The sequence below is a fragment of the Bidens hawaiensis genome, unplaced genomic scaffold, assembly GCF_021521415.1.
Source record: "Bidens hawaiensis isolate Kalapana, Puna unplaced genomic scaffold, B.hawaiensis_p1.1 tig00016275_1, whole genome shotgun sequence".
Lineage (NCBI taxonomy): Eukaryota > Viridiplantae > Streptophyta > Magnoliopsida > Asterales > Asteraceae > Bidens > Bidens hawaiensis.
This window is the reverse complement of record NW_027492490.1, coordinates 98134-122543: the sequence shown is the minus strand read 5'-3', so window position 1 is coordinate 122543 and position 24410 is coordinate 98134. Positions and strand designations below refer to the sequence as shown.

Here is a 24410-nt window from a genome sequence, read left to right as displayed (position 1 = left end):
TTGAAGTTAAATATTGATGCTCAACTTGATGACGCAATTGCTAATCTAAACAATTGATATTCTGAAGCTTACAGGAAATTATCAAATTCATTAGTTATTGTGTTCAACTTCTAGATTGATTGTTATTGTAAAATTACATATATTGTTATTAAAGTATAATTAGGATTTAGAAAACATACCATATATCATAATGTCAAACTGCAACCCATCTCAATATACTGTTTAACCAAAACATCACTCCCAAGTTTCATTACTAATAATAATTAGTTTTTTAATATCGATGTTACATCCGGATTCTGGAATTATGACTATGAGATGTGTGTGATAACTCATGATTGGAGAATAAATTAGTTGGAAATTTGGGTTGTGGAACCCTAAGTGTATGTTTTACGGCGTTGGATTGTGATTTGAGTGAAATCAGTTCAAAATTTTAAATTAATAAGCCATAGTTATAATTTTAAACTTGAATATCTTGGTTTATATACCCTGAAGAGATGTAGATTCTGGAAGATTATTAATTTAAATTTGAATATTATTTGTATTATGATAAACCATGAATCTGTTCGTGCCCATGCCTCTGATTGATTTTCTTACATGATCAATAAATTGCTTAAATCTGAGTAACATTTTCTGTGGTTTCATAATATTGTTCAGTTTTTATCAATCTGAACGTAAAACAGATTGTAATTTCCCTAATTTCTTAGATGAAATTAACAAATATTTGTAATGCGTTTTATTGATTCGCCATGATAGCTTCTTGATTCTTCTTTACAAAAGGAGTTCGGAAATAATGAGAAACAAACTGGCCTATTTATATCTTTGTGATTCAATATGTGGTGTTGGTTTTAATGAGTAGATGAAAAATTATATGCAGGTGTTAGTCCCTTATCCTCTTCCAATTGATGAATATGAAGATGTTATTGCAGCACCTAAATTATTCGTGGATAATGGAGACTAGATTCAAGTAATCTATTTCAATCAACTTTCTTGCTTTTTTAAATTTGATTATTATTTTCTTAATCTTCTTGATATACATGTTATTTATTTAAATTTCTCTTATATTATAATCAATGTTTTTATTTAAATTGCCATCCCTTAATGTTGAACTGAATACCATATTCGAAAGGTATTGTAAGACATGAAATACTATGTTTAGATATTTATTTATTTTGAGCGGTAATCTGTTAGTGGGTAGCCTATATGTTCATACGGAAAAAACATTTAATTTCAATACTCTATGATTTTTATTTTCTTTTTGTGTGTTGGAACTTCTAGGTTAATTGTAACTTTTTTTTTTTATAATTGGTTTCAAATAATCCAAACTATGTTCGATTGGCAAAGATATGTCTCAGCTATTGAAATGACAAAAAATAATCCTAACTACTCATGTGGGTGCAAGGTTAACGAAAATTTAACAAGCCGTTCGTTTTTAGTGATGTGGCCCCTGATGTGTCTTTTAACCAACTGACGGGAACAATGAGTTGTCATTAATTACAAATCATAGTAGTAGTAGTAATAAGAAGAATAACCGGTAATATTTGAAGCCAATTCACCTTTTTTTATTAATTAAATGTTTACATAAATCAATGCAAATTTTAATTAATCGGTAATATTTTATGTGGTATTAGTTTAGTTATGCTAAATTTTAATTTAATTTTAGTTACATAAATAATAATATTTTATTTGAAACGAGAGAGAAGTGGTGAATTAATGATCATTTTCTTCGTATTGTGAAAGTGAGTGGAGTGGAGTGGAGTGGAGTGGAGTGGAGTGGATATAGTGATGAAATGACTTTTTAAAATGGGAAGCAAGGATGCATCCATACCATATAGTCTAATAAGCAAAATTATTTATCATGGCTTTTTGTTATTGATATTTTGGACATATGAAATTAAATTTGTTAAACCCGTGTTGTATACGGATAGCTAACCTAGTAAAAAAATAAATAAAAAGTTTATAATTAAAAACGAGAAAGATACTTTTTAAAAAAAATCTAACTTTCACTTTAGAAAATGGCCAAAACCCCCTTTCCCATTTCTTTTCATAGTGTTTTGCCTATATGGCATGGTTTGTGTGTTTTGACATGTCTTTCTCGATCCATCTCCATTGATCGTTGATGAATTATTTTTTGTTTATATTAAGATTCTCTCAACTAACACTTTTGTGATCTACAAGTCTCTCACTACCACGTCTTTGCGTCCACCTTGCTTCTTATATTAGATTCGGGCCTTGCGTGCTTCCCGTGTCTTTCATCTTTCGAAACCTTAGCTCTTAAGTTGTTGATGTCATCATGTTACGTATACATTATTCCTTCCTCCACATACTGATTTGTTTACACCGGCTATCCAACATTTAGTTTACTATTTTGGACAATAAATGATGTGAACAATGAGTACATGGATTCATACCAAATCTCCACTAGGATAGTTTTAATTCAAAAATTTTCAATTAGATAATCGTCCGACATAACATATAAATATCAAATTTAAATTTTATAGTTTTTCTTTTTCCTAATGGAGTACCAATATGTCGTAATCTCCTAAGAGGTGTGATGATTGAATTCGGTTAACACGTGACACAGGGTTAATTAGAAGACTCCGATGAGACAAGGAATCAACCCAAGAGATGATGGGATCCGCTCTAAAGCATTGTCTTATCTACGCATACCATGATACACAAGTAGCCTTGTCGCATAATGGGTGTCTAATGACATAACCACGATGTGAGATTAAGTATCTGAATATTTATATGATAATTAGGGAGAGTGTATGAGTAGATAACTTAATGCTTACTTTTATGTAGGGCTGTCAGTTCGTTTCTTTACAGACTTAACAGGTTAGAGACGACGCGATTAACACAAGTATCAAACATGAAAATTACTCGTTTAACAATTAACTTTGATGGTTTGAGCATGACAGTTATACGTTTTACGTACCAAGAAAGAGAAATGATGTACTCTACTGTCTTAATTTTAATTTTAATTATTTCAAAAAAAAAAATACAAAATTGCACAACACATTTTTTTGCTAAACATGTCTTATCGTGTCTAAACAGGTGTCCATTATGACGGCCCTACTTTTATGGTTGCTAGTATGACATTATACCGTTACCACCGATAGAAAATGAAGATCATTTATAACGCTCTATCCTGTGATATTTTTAGCCCTCATAAACAGTTTGAATTTTCTACATTAAAACAATATTTAGCCTCGTGGTATAAAAAATATTTGTTAGCCCTAATAATACAAACTATAATTTGTTAAATAAATTAAATTTTTGTCATACAAACCTAGATATAAAGGATGAGGAACACGATACATTTAAGATTGTCATAGCTAGGAAAACGTACAAGAGGCAAAATTTAGGAGCCGTGAAGTTTATAAAGGGTGTGGATGGACATATTTTAGTCAAACAACAATACATCAATTTAAGTTGGTAAATCGACATCCATAATCTTTTCAACGAGAGGCTTACCAAGAAAAAAGCGACAATTCCACATTCAACGACGACTTGAAAATAAAGGCAAATGTCGTAGTATTACACGTTAAAAGGTGAGGACGGTATTTGGGAATATGAGAAGGGCTAATAAGACTGTTGATCCAGAAAACATACCAATTAAGGTGTGAAAGTGTCTAGGAGAAGAAGTTTCTTGGTTAACTACTTTGTTTAGTGTTATCAAAGTCGATTAAGGAGGCAGATTCGTGATGCATCTTTTTGTTGAAGATATTATGTTAGTCATATAGAGCAAACATCTTTTTAAAAGATTGGAATTTTACTTGGTATGATTGTTATGATTGTTGTTATGTCATTAATAATAAAAATAAATCATAGATATGCTTAAAATAGAGTTTCAATTTTGTTTATATTTGAAGTTTGAACAGACGGCCTCAATAGTTTATAGATAAAGGATCAAATACAATAATCCCTTATCATACAATAGCTACGTGAGTTTCTTCACCATTGATTTTCAAAATTATGCTCCACTGCTCCATCGATTCCGTACGCCTTCACCGTCACCGTCCAATGATTGCATCTACCGTCGCGACCGTCGACGGTACCGTCGTGAACACCATCTTCCTCGTCACGCCTTTTTCACAGGTCAGTTGATAAAAGTGACCAATTAAAATTAAAATTGTTGAACTAATTGATCAATTAAACTTTGAAATTGGTCAAATTAATCATCAATTTGAAGTTTCAATTAATCAATTTTGAGTTTTGAGTAAACCCAGTTGCAGACGCTCCATTTTTTGTTCATATGATCGAATCAATGATCAAATTAACGGTCGATTGACGATTGTTTGATGATTATGAGATTATATGAAGTGATTTCAATGTTCAATTTCATGTTACAGGTGTTTAATTTTATTTTTTTGTTAGTTTTAGAAGTTCTGAACACCCAGAACTTCTAAACTTTATCAGTTTTGAACACCCAAAACTTCTTAGAACTTCTAAACTTTACCAGTTTGAACACACAGAACTTCTTAGAACTTCTAAACTTTATCAGAACTTCAATACTTTTTTGAACACCCAAATCTTCTTTGAATGTATTAGAACGTTTAAAGATGTTCTTTTTTTGTCAGAACGTTTAAAGGTATTCCGTTTTGTTTCAAAACGTTTAAACATAATATTTGTACTGAACTTATAAACAACATTATTTAAAAACGTATAAACAGAACGTATAAACTTTTTGTACTGAACTTTTAAAGTTTAATTGATTATGTTCTGAACGTTTAAACAGAACGTATAATATGTTTAAACAAAACGTATAAACAGATCGTTTAAACTTAATGTTAATACGTTCAATGTCAAAACCCAGAACTCAAAACTCAAAATTGATCGACGAAAACTTCAAATTGATGATTAATTGGATCAATTTCAAGGTTAATTGATCAATTAAGCTCATCAACAATTTCAATTTCAATTTCAATTATAAATTGCTTAACTGACCTGTGACCAACGGACGATGGTGGTGACGGACGATGGTGGTGCTCATGACAGTAGATGATGGTCGCGATGGTGGACTTTGATGGGTATGCGTTAAGTATTTTTATGTTAATTACAATTATGCCACTAAGCAGTTTTAATTTCAATTAGAATCGGTGGTGTAGGAAGTCGCGTACCTAATGTACGATAACTTATTATTATACAATAACCCACCCCATAGTTTATATATAAATTTAAGCATAGTGCATAGTGGAGGAAAAGAAGATCAAATCTATCATATAATTACACCGAAAAACCTTGATTCTTGGAATCAAATCATAAGAATCACACTTTAAATTTACTTCATTTTAAAATAGTTGTTTTCCACGTGAAAAAGATGTTCTTATGATACTAATATACTGGCTTAAAGACTCGGCTTAAACGAGCAAATATATTATGATGAAACTTTAATGGTTACATTAACTAATACAATAAATATGAAAAACTGTAATTTAATAATAAAAAGCATGTGTTTTAGTTCATATTTTAACTTTAGAATGATTGATACAAATACGATAGTTAGTTGTTTATAAAAAAAAACAATTTCAATTAACCTATTTGGCACACAAAATTCATATAACTAAAAACTGTACGCACAGTAGGTCAATGAAATCGTAAGAAAAATCCTGTATTAACGCAAATTTGCATAACGTTTCAAAGTACATGAAAGAGAAAATTAAGTTCACATGTTATATTCAATACAAACATCTCTTATGTAATTTTATTTGATATACTTCTCTATAATTTGTAAAACTACTTAAATTTGTAATGTAAAATCGTATGTACATCTAGAGAAAAAAATAAAAATAATATGGCATTAGTAAACTAAATCATGCTTTAGTGCTAACCATAGCGTTACCTATAGCCCACGATTATAGTACTTATATTTTTTTGTGATGGGTCAAACCTACGTTGTATTTTTATTCAATTAGTAAAAGTTGTATTTTTATTCAATTTTCAGAAGTGTATGATAAATAATATATTTTGGTTTATAATTCAAATGCCAAATTAGATTAAATTTATAGAAAAAATAATCGACAGTATAATTTAAAGTCAACCCATGCACTGGTAACTCTAAAAAGAGGCAAACCAAGAGAATCCCCAAAAGCAAAGGTGACATGTTTTCCCAGAGTGGAGATCGTTAAAACACAAAACATGCTATTTTCATACGTTGTACCACATGAAGTGAAACTTGTCCTTTAGTTTGTTTTTTCACTTGATAATCCCCAAAAGCAAAAGTTGTTTTAATTTTTGTTAAGAGCTTGAGGAGGAAGTTTCTATGATATGGCTTAATCAATCAACCCTGTGCCGTCAATTCAATGAACCTCATGGCCCTTAACCATGGCCGTCCATACCCCACCACCACTTTCTCTGGTTACAAAAGCACACAATAATCACCTCATAATTATACCAATACCACCACCTTTACCCATAACAAACAAACAAACAAACTAAAGGACTACACCTTTGAAGAATGAAATTGTCCTTTGCTTCATCGCAAAACAATTTCAATTCTATTAACCGATACGAACCGAATTCGGTACTCGATTTGCAACGGAGTCCGCCTAGTCCGATTACGGGTAAGGTGACCGAGTTTAATTCGGTTGATGTGGTTTTAAAATCTGAGGCCTTGGATAATAATAATACTGAAGATGGAATGGTCCATCAGTTTGAAGAATGGGATTCACTCATGAAGGAGTTAGGGCTTCATGATGACTCGGTTAAACCCGCTTACCCGCTTGATCTACCCGAACTACCTCCGATTCACTCCGAAGCGACGGCTGTGTTCTTCGAGAACTTGAATCCGAATTTAAACTCACTTGATTTCATGAGCCAAGGCGATGATGATGATGATGATAATAATATTAGTAATATCGAAAACGGGGTTGATTTCGTGGATGAGTTGATTAGGATAGCCGAGTGCTTCGAAACTCGGTCTATCCCGCTAGCTCAATTAATGCTAGCACGATTAAACACGCGGCTCCAAGCGCCTTATGGAAAGGCGCTTCAGAGAGCCGCTTTTTATTTCAAAGAAGCACTTCAGTCTCTACTCACGGGGCCAACTCGGATGACTCAGCCATCCTCGGCCTCGGAGATCGTACAAGCGATCAAGGCGTACAAGACGTTTTCCAACGTCTCGCCGATCCCGATGTTCTCCGACTTCACCGCCAACCAGGCGATGCTGGAAGCCGTGGACGGTGCAACAATTGTCCACGTCATCGATTTTGACATCGGGCTGGGCGGTCATTTGGCGTCATTCATGAAGGCGATCGTGGAGAAAGCAGAGGTTCAAAAACTTCGCTCGCCCGCGGTTAGAATCTCTGCTGTGGTACCCGAAGAATACGAAACCGAATCGAAATTAATCAGAGATAATCTTTGGCAATTTGCTCGTGGTTTGAAGTTAGGGTTTGATATAGAGTTTGTGTCTTTTAGAACCTTTGAATACTTATCCTTCAAAGCTGTTAAGTTTATGGACGGCGAGAAGACAGCGGTTCTAGTTTCTTCAACCGTATTCCACCGTCTAGGCACCGGGTTCATTAACGATATCCGGCAAATTTCGCCTCATGTTGTCGTTTGCGTGGACGGCGAAGGACTGATGGGGAGCGAACCGTCGTTTTTTCGACAAACGGTAATCCACGGGTTGGAGTTTTACTCGACGTTACTAGAGTCGTTGGAGGCAGCGAGCGTTGGTGGCGGCGGAGGGAGTGAGTGGATCAGGAAGATTGAGATGTTTGTGTTGCAGCCGAAGATAACAGCGGCAGTGGAAGCGTCTGGTCGACAGGTGGCGTCGTGGCGTGAGGCGTTTACTAGGGTGGGGTTGAGGTTAGCGGCGCTGAGTCAGTTCGCTGAGTTTCAAGCTGAGTGTTTGTTGCGTTGGGTACAAGTGCGGGGGTACCACGTGGCGAAGCGCCACGGGGAGATGGTGCTTTGTTGGCATGATCGGCCACTTGTTGCCACGTCAGCATGGAGGTTTTAACGTTTAGGCTCTAAAGTAAAATTATAGTCGAATACTAACTATTATAGACTTACAGTTCTGTTTTGTTTTTCCTTTTTGGTATACGGTGGAAAATAAATTATAACAAATCGTGTCAGTGTTTTGTGTTAACTTATTTGCATTATAGACATATGTCTTAACTCATAACTGCAAATTGTTCAAGGCAGCGTCAAGTGATTAACCATGTCCATCAAAGTTTAAGAAAAGTGTAAGGAGGTATTGTTAAGTCTAGGACATGGAAGACGGGTGAACAAAGTTACATTTAAAACGTGCTTTAAGTTTTAACCAAAAGGATACATGTGGAACGATTTTAATAAATATCAAACCGTGCATACCAACTAATGAAGGCAACAGATAGAGGCAGTGTAGGTCGGGGTCTACAACGAGGAGCAAGGGGGTGGAAGGTAGAAGCAATATATTGTTGCCATGACGTCACCCTTTTCTAAGTTAGCAGGCGCAATAAATGTTTTGTTTTTGTCAATGAAGAGGTAGGTCTCAGCAGAGCCCGGTTGGTCCCGCAAGACTCACCTTGAACAGGGACGTCTGCGCAAAGACCATCTGCTCCCGCAGGACCCACCATGCTCATAGAACCTTACGCGCAGTACGCAAGCTGTACACGCAGGGAAAGCCTCCCAATGGTGAAGTACCCCGCCTGTTCCCGCAGTTACGGATACAAGCCATCAGGGAAGGCTACCCGCAGACAGCAGGGCTACACGCACAAGACAATAGATACTTCAGTAGTCACATGAAGGAATGAGCAAGGCGGGAACAATCCCGCCTAAATGAGCCAGTCTGTATGACTCTGAAAGATCTTTTGTACTATACCTACCAAGGTATGGATAGGACAGACGATCTGACCAGAGCAACCCATGAGCCAATCACAGGGTGACAGCTCACCGACAACAGTGCGAGGAGGAGCACCCTCTAGTACTGTTTGTCACTATTAGCCGCTGCCTACTCACCAACCCTTACTGTGGGACATGCGCAGCCTACAGTTGGTGGAATAGTGTTACTATTGGCCGTAACCTTTTCACCAACCAGCATGGCCTGCGTACAATCCACAGTAGGTGGGACGTGCATAATCTACAGTTGGTGGAATAGTGCAGCCGACTTTGTCACTGTTGGCCGTAACCTACCCACCAACCAGTATGGCCTGTGCATAGTCCACTGTTGGTAGAACAGGAATACTATTCAGCCGGCTTGTACCTGCTTGGAAACCTACCTTCGGCTATAAATACTCCAACATCTTGGAATGGTAAGATCATCTGCTACCCAGTTATCTAGCAATCTCTTAATATACACTTATATTCAGAGCAATCTAGTCTGATTCTCACGCCGGAGGGTGGTCACAAGGAGGAACCCCCCCTTCTCAGTGACGAGCTTACGGTGTTTGTTTTGCAGGTTTCCTGAAGAACAGCCTTCTCAGTTAGACCTCATCCGTGGGAAACATTACTTAACCCCCAGATTATCTATAATCTGTCCAGATTATCTATAATCTGTCCAGGGTTCACTTAGTGTTTCTTCAGTCAACCTTAAGAGCTGGTCATTAAAAAAACTTGTGGACCCGTCAGTACATACTTTTATTTTAACAGCCAAAACCATCAATACCATACTGAGCAACGGATAAGGTAAATCAAAACTTGTATTAAGTAGTCGCTTTTCAAGAAGTCATGGCATCGATGGAAACAATATTTGAACTCGACACCAATACTATAGGAAAATATGTTTACCTCAGCATTACCTCCTAAGGTAAAGAGTAATAAGAGGTACCCACTATAATTAAGCAATAGTTGAACTCGAGACATCATTTGTTTATATAAATTCGATGTAGTTCAAAGAAAAATAATAATAAAAAAAATGTTACATAAGAGGGACCTATATTTTATTTGGACAGAAGTATGGTTGTAAAAATCACGTCTAGATGTCGATTAATTACAGATTAATCGCTAATCGGTATCCTATCGACTAGTCGCCGATTAAATGTTATTTGGCCAAAATTGGTCAAAACTGAAAAACTTATATATAAAATTTGGTATATGTATATACATTTGTAATACATGTGATTTTTAATCCAGTTAATCCTATTAATTTTGATTAATCGATAATCTGTATCTCACCGTCTAACTAGCACCGAAACAATTTTACAACACTTCACAAAAGCAATCTCATTTTAACACAGAGAAAACATTAATCTTTCATGGGTTAACTCCTGAGTCAACCCATATCATAATAACATGGGCCTAACATAGTTGTGTTCTTGGCCCGTTACTCGAGCTCATCTATGCTTGCAAATTGCAACTGGGCTATTATTATTTATTAGATGTCTGATCACTGATGTATGCAAATTGCAAATATGCAATGCCGCATTGCCGTGTGCTTGAATTGTATATTTGTTTTGTTTTTAACAGCTAACTTTTTTATCCTCGGACTTATGGATATGTGATAAGATCATACATATTATATCTATCTATCTAACTATCTATATAATTGTCTACCATAAAATCCTAGTATCTATATAATTGCCTATCATGAAATTCTACGTGTCACTCTCAGGTTGCTCTCTCATTCTCTAGAGCCACAAGATTGCTTGATTTCTAAATGGAGGCTTCTCATGCATTTGACCCGAATTCGCGAGTATGGGTCTTATCAAACCCGAATAGTATTTAAATGGGTTATAACATCTCATTTATTTGTGAAACTCTTTCATAACCAAACAATAATTTTTGCGGGTCATGGGTCTCACCAAACCCGGATAACCCTTAAACGGGTTATAACATTTCATTTATTTGTGAAACTAGGTTAGAACCCGTGTATTACATAGGGTGGTAATCTATAATATATATAAACGAAAACATAAAATCCTAAGTGTCGCGATGTGGTCCATTCCCCTTTTTTTGGAGTCACAGATTTGCTTGATTTTTAACGGAGGCTTCTCATGCATTTGACCCAAATTCATGGGTATGGGTCTTACCAAACCCAATTATTTCTTAAACGGGTTATAACATCTCATTAAATTAAAACTTAATCTCACCAAATTATTGATGTTAAAATCCTATAAAATAGGATATACTAAAAATTAATATTTATTTATTTTAAGAAAGATATATATATATATATATATATATTATTTGAATTAAAAACCAAATTTATAGTAAAAGAAATAAACGAGTCTTGGTTCTCATCAAAACCATATAGCTTTTAAACCGAGCTATAACATCTCATTTATTTGTGAAACAATTCATCATCAACCATAAGTATATTATTAACTTTCATACAATAAAAAAAATATAAATTCAAAAAATAAATAAATATTAAAAAGAATAATATAAAACAACCCCCGTAATACGGGAGATAAAAACTAGTAAACTATAAACAACTAAAAAATAAATATAATAATATAAATACTTGAAACAATCTTACTTTTGTTTTAGTGAAGTTATTTAAAAGTGGTTCATGGATATTAATAGTCAACTGAGACAACTCTAGAACTATTTGAGCATATTCTTTTCTCGTTAAATCTTTCAACTTAAAACGTTTGACACTATGACAAACCCAAAATAGAAAAACATATAATCTAAAAATGATAAATACCCAAAATAGAAAAACATATAATCTAAAAATGAATAAATATTGAATAACTGGTCTAAAGGAAGTATTTAAAACATAAAATTGATATAATATGAAGCTTATGATAATAAGGACGACTTGTCAAAATTGGTATGATCTAACCATATATGATATAAGTAATATACTACAGGAAACAAATGAACCAAGTGTCACAATATATGAAACAATGATGTGTATTAATTACACTGGTTGAATCATTAAAAAAAATCAATTGATCATAAGGCTATGGGTATACTCTAACTCATCTTAACTCCATAACATCACTCATTTATCTCTCTTTCATTCCATGTCACCCAAAGAAAATAGTTTAATCCTTTTAACTTATCTCACCCCTACTAATTATTAATTTAGTTTATTGTTCTTTGCCTTTTAACTCGTTAAAAGCATAATCAAAGGCTCTTTTTTAAAAAAATTAGCATAAATGAGGAGTGATTTAATTCATGTTTTTTAATTTCATGTCATTTTAACGTATGTTGGGGTTAGAGTATACCCCATGGCCTAACAAACCATTTTTAGAAGTTTGTTTTATTAATGACTTAGAAAGCTACTATTGAAAATTAAAGGCAAAATAAATACTACTAAAATGCAAACATTGCGACGACTTGAAAAATATGACGATATGTTATATAAAGATAATTGCAAAGATTAGTTATACTAACATATTCCTATCCTTATTCAATATTGATACATAAACAAAAATAACAGCAATCAACTTGAACAAATCCATTCCATCGAGTCATCTAATCCCCCCCACTTCTTCCAAATCTTTTATTTCAAGCCACACACATAGTCAAAATAAATCAGTGTTGACATATAAAAGTTAAAATAGCCTTGAGATTCACCATTCTAGGCATTTGTAAAAAGACCAAACAAACTTCACTACCTGTAGGCTGTAGCCAATCACAGAACTTATAACCAAAACCAAACCAAATTTAGTGTAAAACAATGAACTGCCATATAAACTGAAACCAAACATATATGATTAATTCAAAACTGAAATGTTATATATTGATTATAGATCATACCTTTTTGTCATACCCATACAAAAGTAAATGTTTTTTTCTTTTTACAATGAACTGACAAATGAAGAGTTGAATCGCGAACGAACACGGGCCCGAGCTGCACAAGTAAAAGCGATGAATTCACATTTCCTGAAATCAAACTACCATTTAATGCTTTAAACATCCAAATATCCCCCTTGGCTCTTGCAGTTAAAAAAACTTTCTATGCATTTATCAATGAAACTTTGATAAATTGCACCAATAACAACGTGGAAAGATAGCCAACATTGCAACAACTTCTCTAGCTCCATATAATATAACTATTGTCTTAATTTCAACTACATGCAACTATGTTCAACAAATCTCATCTGTAAGCACAAACAAAATTACCAAAAGGCAAGTGTAACACTCATACAAAATCTCATTAGTAAATAATTGTATGAATAATATAGTAAATGAATGAATATGTTAACAATACCATCTCGTCTTGAACAATCATTTCGATGGACCAATCTTGCCCGGGCTTTGAGTTGTCCTTCAGCCGCCAAACTCTCAAAATACGAACCTTTAGAATACACTCACTGTTAAGAACATCGAGTTGGTTCAACATGGTGATATTGGTTGGCTCCATCTTGCTACAAAAATTTAACAAAAACACAAATAAATTAAAATTAAATAACAATAACAATTTTAAGCGTCAAAAATTAAATATGAAAATGGAAGAAATATATGTAAACAAAAAGTAAAAACCTTGGCACAAAGCTACTCGATTTTATTAAAAAGGCGTTGATGGTGTAAGAATTAGCCTATGAAATGTACATATTTATAGGAAATGAATTAGGGTTATCGAAAATTATAGAAGAAATGTATAAATGTAATTGATTAGATACATAAAGTTAGGAAATTTCGAAAAATTTAAAAAGAATTAAATTAGGAAGGAATAGAATTGATAATGTAATTAATGGATTTTCAAATAATATGCAATGTTACAAAATTAGATTCGAAATACAATTAATATATTTCAGAATTCTTTAATTTTATGTAATGGTAGATATGTAAAATGGAATGTTACATAATGTAAAAATGTAAGTTACTAATCATATAGTATGTATTGTAATTGTAATTCATATAAGGTGTGAAAATAAAAAGTTAGTAATTGTTGTAATATATTGACAATAATAAGTGAATGGTTGAATGGGTCAACTAACGTAAATTGTTATTTTTAAAAAATAATAGTCAATGGATTTGTATTTTAAATCTTAAAAGTAATTGAGTGTAATGGGTCAACGGGTCAACAAGGTAATAATAGCAAAACTTAATTATTGTTAATTAAATAAAATTTTCATTCAAATTTAGACCATAATTAAGTCAATAATTAATTCAAATATGAAGGAAGGAATATCAAATTTAAAATTTTACAAAATCCGAAATTAAAACTTTCCTTAATAGACCTTATCATGCTTTCCTAATATACTTAATTTCCTATTGAATTTCACAAATTTAATTTAAAATTTTAAATAATATAATATTTTAACAGAATTATAATAATTTATATCGGTATCTCTATATTATATATATATTCTTCGTAATCTCTATATTAAATACGTAAATAATTAATTAATTTATTTAGTATATATTATATATAAAAATAACACAGGTGGTGAATAAAATCAACCAAAAATATGACAAAAGTGGTGAATGAAAACAACCAAAAATAATAAAATTTTCAAAAATAACTCTTTAATATTTCGAAATCAAACTATACCTACGATTTTAAAAGATTGCATTAAATAGAATCTTTTGTCTTGTTATTTAATTAATATAAATTTACACTTTTAGCTTAATGTATTAATAATCTTAAAATATTACATTATTACATTATTATTTAATTATTGAAGATGAATAATTAATTCAAATAGGAAGGAGGGAATATCAAATTTAAAATTTTACAAATCCATAATTAAACATTTCCTCAATACACTGGGTCATCCTTTCCTAATATCCTTAATTTCCTATTCAATTTGTCAAATTTAATTTAAATATTTAAATAATATAATATTTTAACAGAATTATAATATTATATATCGGTATCTCTCTCTCTATATATATATTCTCAATAATCTCTATATTAAATACGAAAATAATTAATTAAATTATTTATTATATATTATATATAAAATTAACACATGTGGTGAATAAAATCACCCAAAAATATAACAAAGATGGTGAATGAAATCAACCAAAAATAATAAAATTTTTAAAATTAGCTTTTTAATATTTCGAATTCAAACTATACCTACGATTTTAAAAGATTGCATTAAATAGAATATTTTATCCTGTTATTTAATTAATATAAATGTACACTTTTAGCTAAATGTAATATTAATTAAAATATTACATTATTACATTATTATTTAAGTATTGAAAATGAACGAAATTAAAGATTAAAGGAAAGAGGAAAGATAATAATTTAATAGCATTGATGAATCTTAATTTAATATATTTTTGATTTATTTTAATACCTTGAAAATTAGAGAAGACCTTGATATAAATGGAAACTATGAGAATCAACTAATAGAAAGGGGGTATATGGACTTAAAGCTTATTGCTTTAATAGTATAGTTAGATAAACCCTTAATCATCAAAGAATAATTTCCACGGGTGGGTCTTATCAAACCCTAATAGCCCTCAAATGGGTTATAAGATCTCATTTATTGGTAAACATTCATCGTTAAACCCTAATTTAATTTATCTTTTTTACATGTTCTCTGTTGCTGGTCTGTCATCTCCTTCGCCTATTAACTTTCGATACTACCCGCCATCGTCAACTACATCAACGTCCCCTTTTTCATTAAACAAATATTTGTGTTCATTTAAAAAAAATCAACATGTCCGTGTTCGTTAAAAAAACTAAAGAACATACACATCTCAATTGAAAAAATCCAAACGCTAAAAAATATAATAACAAACTAATATATATGTATTAAATTAAAACAAAGCTACGTTAAAAATAAAATAAATCATCATAAAATAGCAAAACGATTAAAAACAATAACTTGAATAAACTCCCGTAACACGAGAGGATCAAACTAGTATATATATATATATATATATATATTTAAAACTAACATTCGTTTCATTCATAATTTCCACTATTCATTAAAATATTAGTTTTCCACCACACACTTGTATCTCTACTCATGTTAGTGTATCGTTCTCTCTCTCCTCGCCACTTGATTTTTTCTGTTTCTCTGGTGGCATTTAGGTGGCATTTAGGTTTCTTTATTTTTACCTTCTCATAACTTATTAACTTTTACACGTTAAAATAATGCTTGGATAGTATAACTTATTAACCATTTTAAAAAAGAAAAAAAAAGTTTTCATAAGTTAGAAGCTAAAAATAAGGTATCCAAACACCCCCTGCGAACACTCTGTCTATCGTTATTTTAGACGCCGGACGACGATGGTGTTTCCGGGTTCCGAGTTGGTGGCACCATACGACGATGGTGTATACTTCATCCTAAATCAGATGTGGCGTCGCCGGGTTCAAACCCTCGGTGGTGATTGCATTTCGTCACCGTCGCCAGCTCCGTTGAGCATCAGGCCTCAGTTCTTCCGGCACCAATACTAGGTATGGTTCTTAGATTACCCCACCGAACATCATTCGATTCGGTTGTTAGGGTATATGATAATTAGTAATTGAGGTTTCTAAAAACATGAATATATTCATGCTTTGTCCAGATCCTGCTTTTGTGGGTTCCATTTTTTGATTTGTTATATGTTATAGGAGTTAGGTTTGAGTTTTTTTTGCTGAACATGTACAACTTTGATTAGATTATTTTGATCCATTATATGTGTTTTGCAGCTGGATTTGAGGTGTTTTATGGTATAAAAACAATTGGATTTCAGGTGATTCCTGTTTTTAAAACATGAATTTAAAGGCTATGATGATTGTATGTGAATTGAGTTAAGAATGAGACTCTCCACACCTTGGCGAGGCAATATCGGAGGACAACGAGACGAATCTTTAATTCTCCGTTTGCAATCTCCATTGTAGCCGTTGCGGTGTAATCATCTTGCTACGATGATAAAACTTCTCTAAGCCGAATTTACAAAACTTTGCTTATTATTATTATGTGGCAGTTGAAAGTCGTCCCATATAAGCCGATAAATTAAAAGCGATATGTATGCACATACAAAGTACAAACACTTAAAGTAGGATATTTTTTTTAAGTTCGACCCGTTAGATAAACCATACCCAATAATCCAAGTTTTCCTGTCACATATAAAAAATAACCGGGATAAGATATTTACGGGTTATGTTTTATCTCTAACGGATCAAACTTTGCTACGATTACCTAATGGGTTGAACTCAAAGAGGGGGCTTCATTCAATTCACTTTGTACAAAGGGATTATCAAGAAATTGCGCATGTTGAATGGATCAGAGAGACGGTAGGGTTCTACTACAAACTTCTCATCTGTTGGTGCCAATGAAGTGAATAACCTTAATATTGCAGAATATGAAAGGATACTGTGCTCTTTGAAGGTAAGCCTAGACGAATTCGATTTCATTGTCATTTGTAACTAATGTTTATACGATTATATTGCTATTGTCACTTGGAGGTTTCAACAAGGATGGTAAGATGATGCACATTTATGCAATTCTCATGTTTTGATTGATGATAGCGGGAATACTATAATGATGCCTCAACTAATTTAATATTTCATTTATGTTTGAGTGTAATTAATATTTTCAAACGTTTACGAGTTATTTTTTTCTGTCATATATCGGCGCAACGCGCGGGTTGTAAAACCTAGTTATATTAATAAGTCTAATATTATTTAAATTTATTTTTTATTAAGTTTCTTTATTATTGTAAAATTATGTTTCTTATTGTTTATATTTTTCTATTTTTATGTATGTATTGTAATCTCATTTAAGAAAAAGAATAAGAAAGAACTATTATTTTGGTTCTATTTTCTTTTCTTCTTTTGTGTTCTTGGGAGATTGACAGTTGTCTCGAATAAACCGTAACAATTGGTGCTTTCATTGAGCCTTAGCCTACATGACTTTGGAAGAACTCTTGTGGGAGCATCAACGATTACCTCTTTTTGTTGGATCTAATCCCGCTCTATGGATCTCTCAAGCTGAACCATATTTTCTTTTTTGCGCGATCTATGGCGACGAGCGGTTTCCATGTTTCATTGAATCCTTCGACGATGAACCATTCTGGTGGTTCAATTGTTGGCTTCGGAGTTCAGACTTCCTCATCTGTGATGATTTCACTACGGCAATGCTGACTCAATTTCACGCTAATTCCGTCAATGCAATTGCGAAGTGTGATCTTGAAACCATTGTTAATGTAGAAGTTACTCAAGGGTTGGAAGATGTGACCTTAGATGAGCATGCAACTGGTAAATATAAGCAACAAAATTGTAATTTGATGGTTAATAAATATGACAGTCAAATTTCACAACAATACAATTAGCTCGTTGGTGCCGACACCATTAAAAGGTATAACAAGGCGACCCATATTGCACTCCTTGTGGTGGTCCGTTGACATTGGCCCGAATGACACCAGAAGACTCGAATGGTGGCTACCATGGTGCTACGTTGAGACCGCCCCACTTGTCGTTGTACGACTCAAGTGGCGACCCTCATGGAAACGACATCCCGTCCTTGAGGATAAGGACGTTTTCAAGGGCTCGGTAATTGATACGATCCTATTATATTAACAAGTCTATTATTATTTAAGTTTATACTTTATTAAGGGGGTGTTTGGTATTCCTTATTTTTCTCAACTTATAACTTATAAACTTTTTAAAAAATTAATAAGGTGTATAAGGTGTTTGGCAAACCATAAGCCTTATGGATTTTAACTTATGGAGAAGGCAAAATAAATGGGTTTTGAAAAGATAGAAATATGTAAACTATTAAATTAATGAGTTTGATTTACCTATTACACCCCTTTAACCCTCAAACCCATTACACTCATTTTAAAAAAGAATGTCATTTTTAGTCATTTTGGTTTCCCTCAACACATAAGGTGATCCAAACATTTTTTAAAAAACTTCTTTTAAAAAATTCATAAGTTTATAAGTACTTTTAACAAAAATTCTTTTTCACTTAAATAAGCAATCCCAAGCACACCCTAAGTTTCCTTAGTATAGTCAAATTATGTTTTCTTATTGTTTATCTTTTTCTATTTCATGTCTTTGTTTTTCTATATATTGTAATCTCGTTTAAGAAAAAGAATAAGAAAGAACTATTATTTTGGGTATATTTTCTCTTCTTCTCTCATGTTTTTGGGAGATTGACGTTTGTCTCGAATAAACCGTAACAATATGGGTGCTGCTAAACGTACCCCATCCCATCCTTTTTACTAAACATACCCCCTCTCTCAAATTTTATATTAATACGATTTAGACCTTTTTGTTGTTTCTTTTTCCATTTTGTTATCTTTTATTATCATTTTTATTTTCATAAAAACATTTTTTTCTATTTATCCTTTTATGTATATTTAAAAGCCTTTAGAAATAACATATTCTTTCTTACTTAGAAAGACGTTTTTTTATCTGAAAAACGTTGTTTTTCTTGTTTTAATTTTTTTTTCAATACTTGTTTTAATATTTTTGGAGAGCGTTTTTTAATTAAGAGATAGTTTACATTCTTTTATAAAAATCATATTATTTTTTATAAATTAAAAGGTTAAATAACATATAACTTGTTTTAAAAGCTCATATTAACCTCATGTATCTAAAGCTAACAAAAAAAAATCAAATTGTTTTGAATACATTTAAAAAAAATAAAAAATAAAAAACTAGCTAGTGAATACATACAAAACTTTTTAATACATGTAAAAAATAAACAAACTTTTAATAAGATCTTAAAGAAATAAAATAATAAAATCAATAACAAAAATATATAAAAGACTGTAGAAAAAACGAGGGTATGTTTAACCTGACCCTATAGATATTTGTTTACTAAAAGATTTTTTTAAAGAAATATAAAAATAAATCTGCACATGAATTTAATTGTTATTGTCATAGCAACCATTTATAAGTATGTTTTGCTTTTAAAAAAATGTTGAAAACGTGCAATAGACAAATTTAATTTGAGCCAAATTCGTCAGTTTTATTGATAAATATGGTGTAGAGGTGCTCATGATATGTGGTGAAGAACACAAACATTGATAATTATTATGTAACATATTAATTTTTTTCAAATTAAAATTAGTTAATTATAGCGATCCTATATTCAATTAAAGAAAGCAAAATATTTATTAACGTGTGAAACCGTTTAAAAATCATGACTCGTGAGGCAAGTAATTGTTTTAAAAGAATTTAATCATATGTTTTAAAACTTATAGTTACTTAAAATTTTAAATTATTACATTTACTTCTTTCTTATCTAAATGATTAACTTAGAATACAATACTAAATTAGCAGTTTAGCACTGAGATAACAATGAAACAATTTATATTAAACTATTAAACAACAATGATAAAAAAAATTGAAAGGCAAGTGACATATTGGTATGATATATTGGTTTTTATTGGTCTAAATTATTGCCTTTTGGTTATTGCCGGTTCCAACTAACGAATTGATGACTGATGGTCTCAACTTTTAATGTATTTGTTCCTAACGGTCCGCGACTAACAGAATCCTAACGCCGTTAGTTTCCAGTCGCCGGAAAAACGTTTTTAGCCGGGAAAGTTAATTTTTTTTTTGTCGGAAAACACCACCTGAACACCGTCGCCATCACCAATTGACTCACCGCCAACCAACCACCATCACTTAAGCATGTAACATCCCGAAATTTCTAAAATAATATCATTTATATTAATTATTTTTGGTGAGAAAGTTTACTCGGGTAGGCGGAGAAATAATTAAATGAAGTAGGAGTTAATACGAGTCGGGCTTGTGTTGGGTTAGGTAATATGGGTAATGGACTTGGGTTAAAATGAAAGGAAGATAGACCATGGGCTCAAGCCCATGACCCATCATATAAATACCTCAGTTATGCCCAAATCCCTTCATTTACACATATTCCATACACCACCAAAACACACACTTAGCTCTCTCTCATCCTACTCTCTATCTCTCTAGTCGAAACCAAGGGGAAGAAGAAGGAGAATCGGTTTTCAACCCGAGGTAAGATTAGTATATTGTTGTATGAACCCAAACCCGTTAGGTTTAGTAACAAAACGACGAGCCGACACCGTTAAACCATTAGAGCCACGAGATCCGGGTGGATTCGGGTATAAACCGAACCTAAGATTAGCTTAGGGGTCACCCTTGCTCAGATCTGGATCGAACGGGCCGAAATCGGTGAAAACAGTGCTGGAATGCGTTTTTCCGGCCACGACACGGTTTTCCGGCGAAGGCGGCGCCGGAGTTGGCTGGTACGAGGATAAGGTAAATGTCAGAGAATGTTCTGACATTCTCTGACCTAAACCTAATTCGTTAGCGGAAGGGAGACGAACTAGCCTTAGTTCGTTATGCCAGTTCGCTAGGGGAAGATAACGAATTAGCCTTAATTCGTTGTGTCAATTCGTTAAGTCAAGGATGACGAATGAACCCCTAGTTCGTTAAGGGTTCAGTTCGTTAAATGACCAGTTCGTTAACAAGGTCCAATATGGAAGATGACGAACTAGATTAACGAATCGGCTAGGAAGGATAACGAATCAGAATGTGATCTGGATAGCGAATTAGAGTGTAATCTGATAACGAATTACACTTAATTCGTTATGGAATATGTGATGGTGAATAAAATAATAATTTAAAATCGTAGTGGAAAATGTGATAAGACAGTTAATAATAATTTAAAATCGACGCCAGCCAGGGGCTCTGCCCCTTGGACCCTGCTAGGGGCTGCCGCCCCTAGACCCCGCTGCCAGGGGTGCTGCCCCTGGACCCCGGTTCATTGTGGGTTGTAGTTGAACTAGAAGATACGATATGGATAGAAATAGTTAATTGATACAAGTAAATATTAAATAGTTAGACGCGCACAGCTCGAGAAGGAATAGCCGTTAGCAGAAGAAGTAGCTGAGATCAGGTGAGTTTCTAGCCCCATTTTCTTGTTATGTTTTCGGGGCTGTGTGCATACTCGATGTGAAGTGTGAATACAGTTACCTTAAGTGGTAAGTGTATGCTATAGATGTTATACGAGGTAGCTATTATATAATGCTTGTCGGTACGTGAACGATCTTCGGATATTGCACGTATCGCCAAGGATAGTGATTGCCAAGTGGTTGTTAGTGTTGAATGCTATGACGTGACTTGCTTATTATGTAAATGATGAACTGATACGAAGTGTGATGTAGACAAGTAGAGGTAGAGTGTGTTAGAAGTGGCAAGGGTCTAGTAAGAGTGTTAGTGGCATGACGATGGTACGTGGTAGGGTAAGCCTATACGTGACTTCGTTATTAAAGTGGCAAAGTGGCATAACGTTGTACGTTATTAAAGTGGCATAACGTTATTCGTTATTAAAGTGGCTAAGCTGTAGGGGTAAATAAGAGGCTAAGTGGTAAGGTGAGCAGGTTAGATAGTGGGCTATGTGTCTTCGGATACGTATATAATTGCATGTAGTGGTTGTATGATAAGTTGCTTGATTAACTAGAACTTACTCAGCGTAGCTGACTTTTAGTATGCACGCAGGTGAGCTGATTATAGAGTTAGCATGAGGACGACACATGGCATTGATTGAACGGCTAGCATCCGAAGACAGAAGAGAAGATATTTTAAATATAATGTTTTGGGTTATAATATCAAAGAAAAGATTTAATGTTTTGTAAAGAAGGATGATGTTTTATATTCCGTGAAAAGTTTTAATTAACTCTGATTTGTAAGAACTGCGTTTATGAGTAAATCCGACGCTAAAGTAGGGCTACCGGTAATGGGGCCTTACAAAGCACCATCAACTGATTCCGACGACGGTTCTAGGGTTCTGACGACCTCAATAATTAGAGCTTTTACTTGAAAAAGATTCCTAAAGGTACGATACAAAGTTACCATGATGTTTGGGACAAAATTGTTGAGTTTTCGGTAAAAATGTGTGTTTTCCGGCCAAAAACGTTTTTCCGGCGACCTGAAACTAACGACGTTAGAATTCTGTTAGTCGCGGACCGTTAGAAACAAATACGTTAAAATTTGGGACCGTCGGCAACCAATTCGTTAGTTGGGACCGACAGTGACCAAAAGACGATAGTTACGACCAATAAAAACCAATTTTCCTTTTAATTAAAAACCAGACCACAACCAACAAACAAACAACCCTAGTGATGTTAATAGTTAATGATACAAATAATACCTCTAGTTGCCCGTCCATGCTAAACTAATGGGTAGCATGTCTAAGTTCTGTTCATTGGGTCTAAAATCGAACTATACCCAACTTCTTAGTTGATTCCATGTTATGCCTAGTCGATCGACTGGTATAAGTAATAGACATATTATTTAATTATGTTATTCGAAAAGATGATTTAATTATCTGTTGGCTTTGTATGCAATGAATTCATAATCATTTCGCTTTTTTTTAACAACTAATTTTTTTACACCTATTTCATCATATGTTTGTATGCAGCGAAATCATGCTCATTTCACTTTCTTTAACAACTAATTTTTTTACTCCTATTTCATCACATGTCTCAATTAGTTAGATTAAAACCTACAACTATTTGGTTGTAAAATATACATATTTGTCACTAGATCAAGCTAGTGTGGTCATTTCACTTAACAATTTCAGTTATATTTTAAGTCAAATAAATCTCAGCATTTCTTATAAATAATAAAGTAGAATAAGCGACTACTAACATTTATAAAGGATTGTCATCATCATCATCATCATCATACTCAGTATATCCCACCAATAGCAAAGCTATGGTAGGGTCTCAGGAGGGTAAGATGTAGACAACCTTACCTCTATTCCAAAGGGATAGAGAGGATGCTTCCGGTGAGACCCCCCGGTGTCACACCCCAAGCTACGGCGGAAATGCCAGGGCACGACTGATTTCACAGTAGCTCGTAAGACACTATTAATAATAAAGTGATATTATCTAATTATTTAAATTTCCAAATAATCAAAGTACATCACCATCTCAAAACAAATATTATCCAAAATTCAAAACAAATAAATCACTAATGTGTTTGGTTGATAGCCTAAAGGTATCCAACTACTTGCTTATCTTCAACTATCCAAGATGATAACCTGCAACATGTATGAAAATAATTTTATCAACATAAGGTTGGTGAGCAACAACACAATTTAATATATATAATAATAAAAACCAATTCTTATGCCGAAACGTAGCCACAACAATTAAATTGCAACAATACAAATAATAATCCGTTCATCATGACACTAAGTCAAGCTACTAGGATGGCGTAAGATCTTACTAATGAGGATGAGGATGTGGATGAGGATGAGGCCACCAAAAATAAAACAGTAAACAAATAAGCACCTTACATGTTAACAATTAATTGAGTAATACACGAAACACATATAATAGAATTGTATTTAAGGATGTGAGATAATATCATTGAGATTTATACAATACATGTTGTCCCCAAAATAATAAGAACAAAAAGGAGTTGTGATTTACTCACCTTACAAATTGGCGAGTGAAATGAAATAAGAATATTAAAGAAACTGACTTAAGCGAGCTGACCAAACCGAACTTGATGATTTCGTAAAAATTAGTTAAATATTCCAAAGTTAAAATAAAACCAAAACGAACCAAAATTAATAATAAAATCTGATTTTAAACTTAAAATTAAAGAAAACGAACGTTAAACGAGTGTTCGG

General features: G+C 33.0%; 1 pseudogene; it reads left to right on the top strand.

Annotated features, from left to right (window-relative positions):
• Positions 1-6043: 6043 nt before the first annotated feature.
• Positions 6044-8059, top strand: LOC143551224 (scarecrow-like protein 15 pseudogene; annotated as a pseudogene).
• Positions 8060-24410: the final 16351 nt, after the last annotated feature.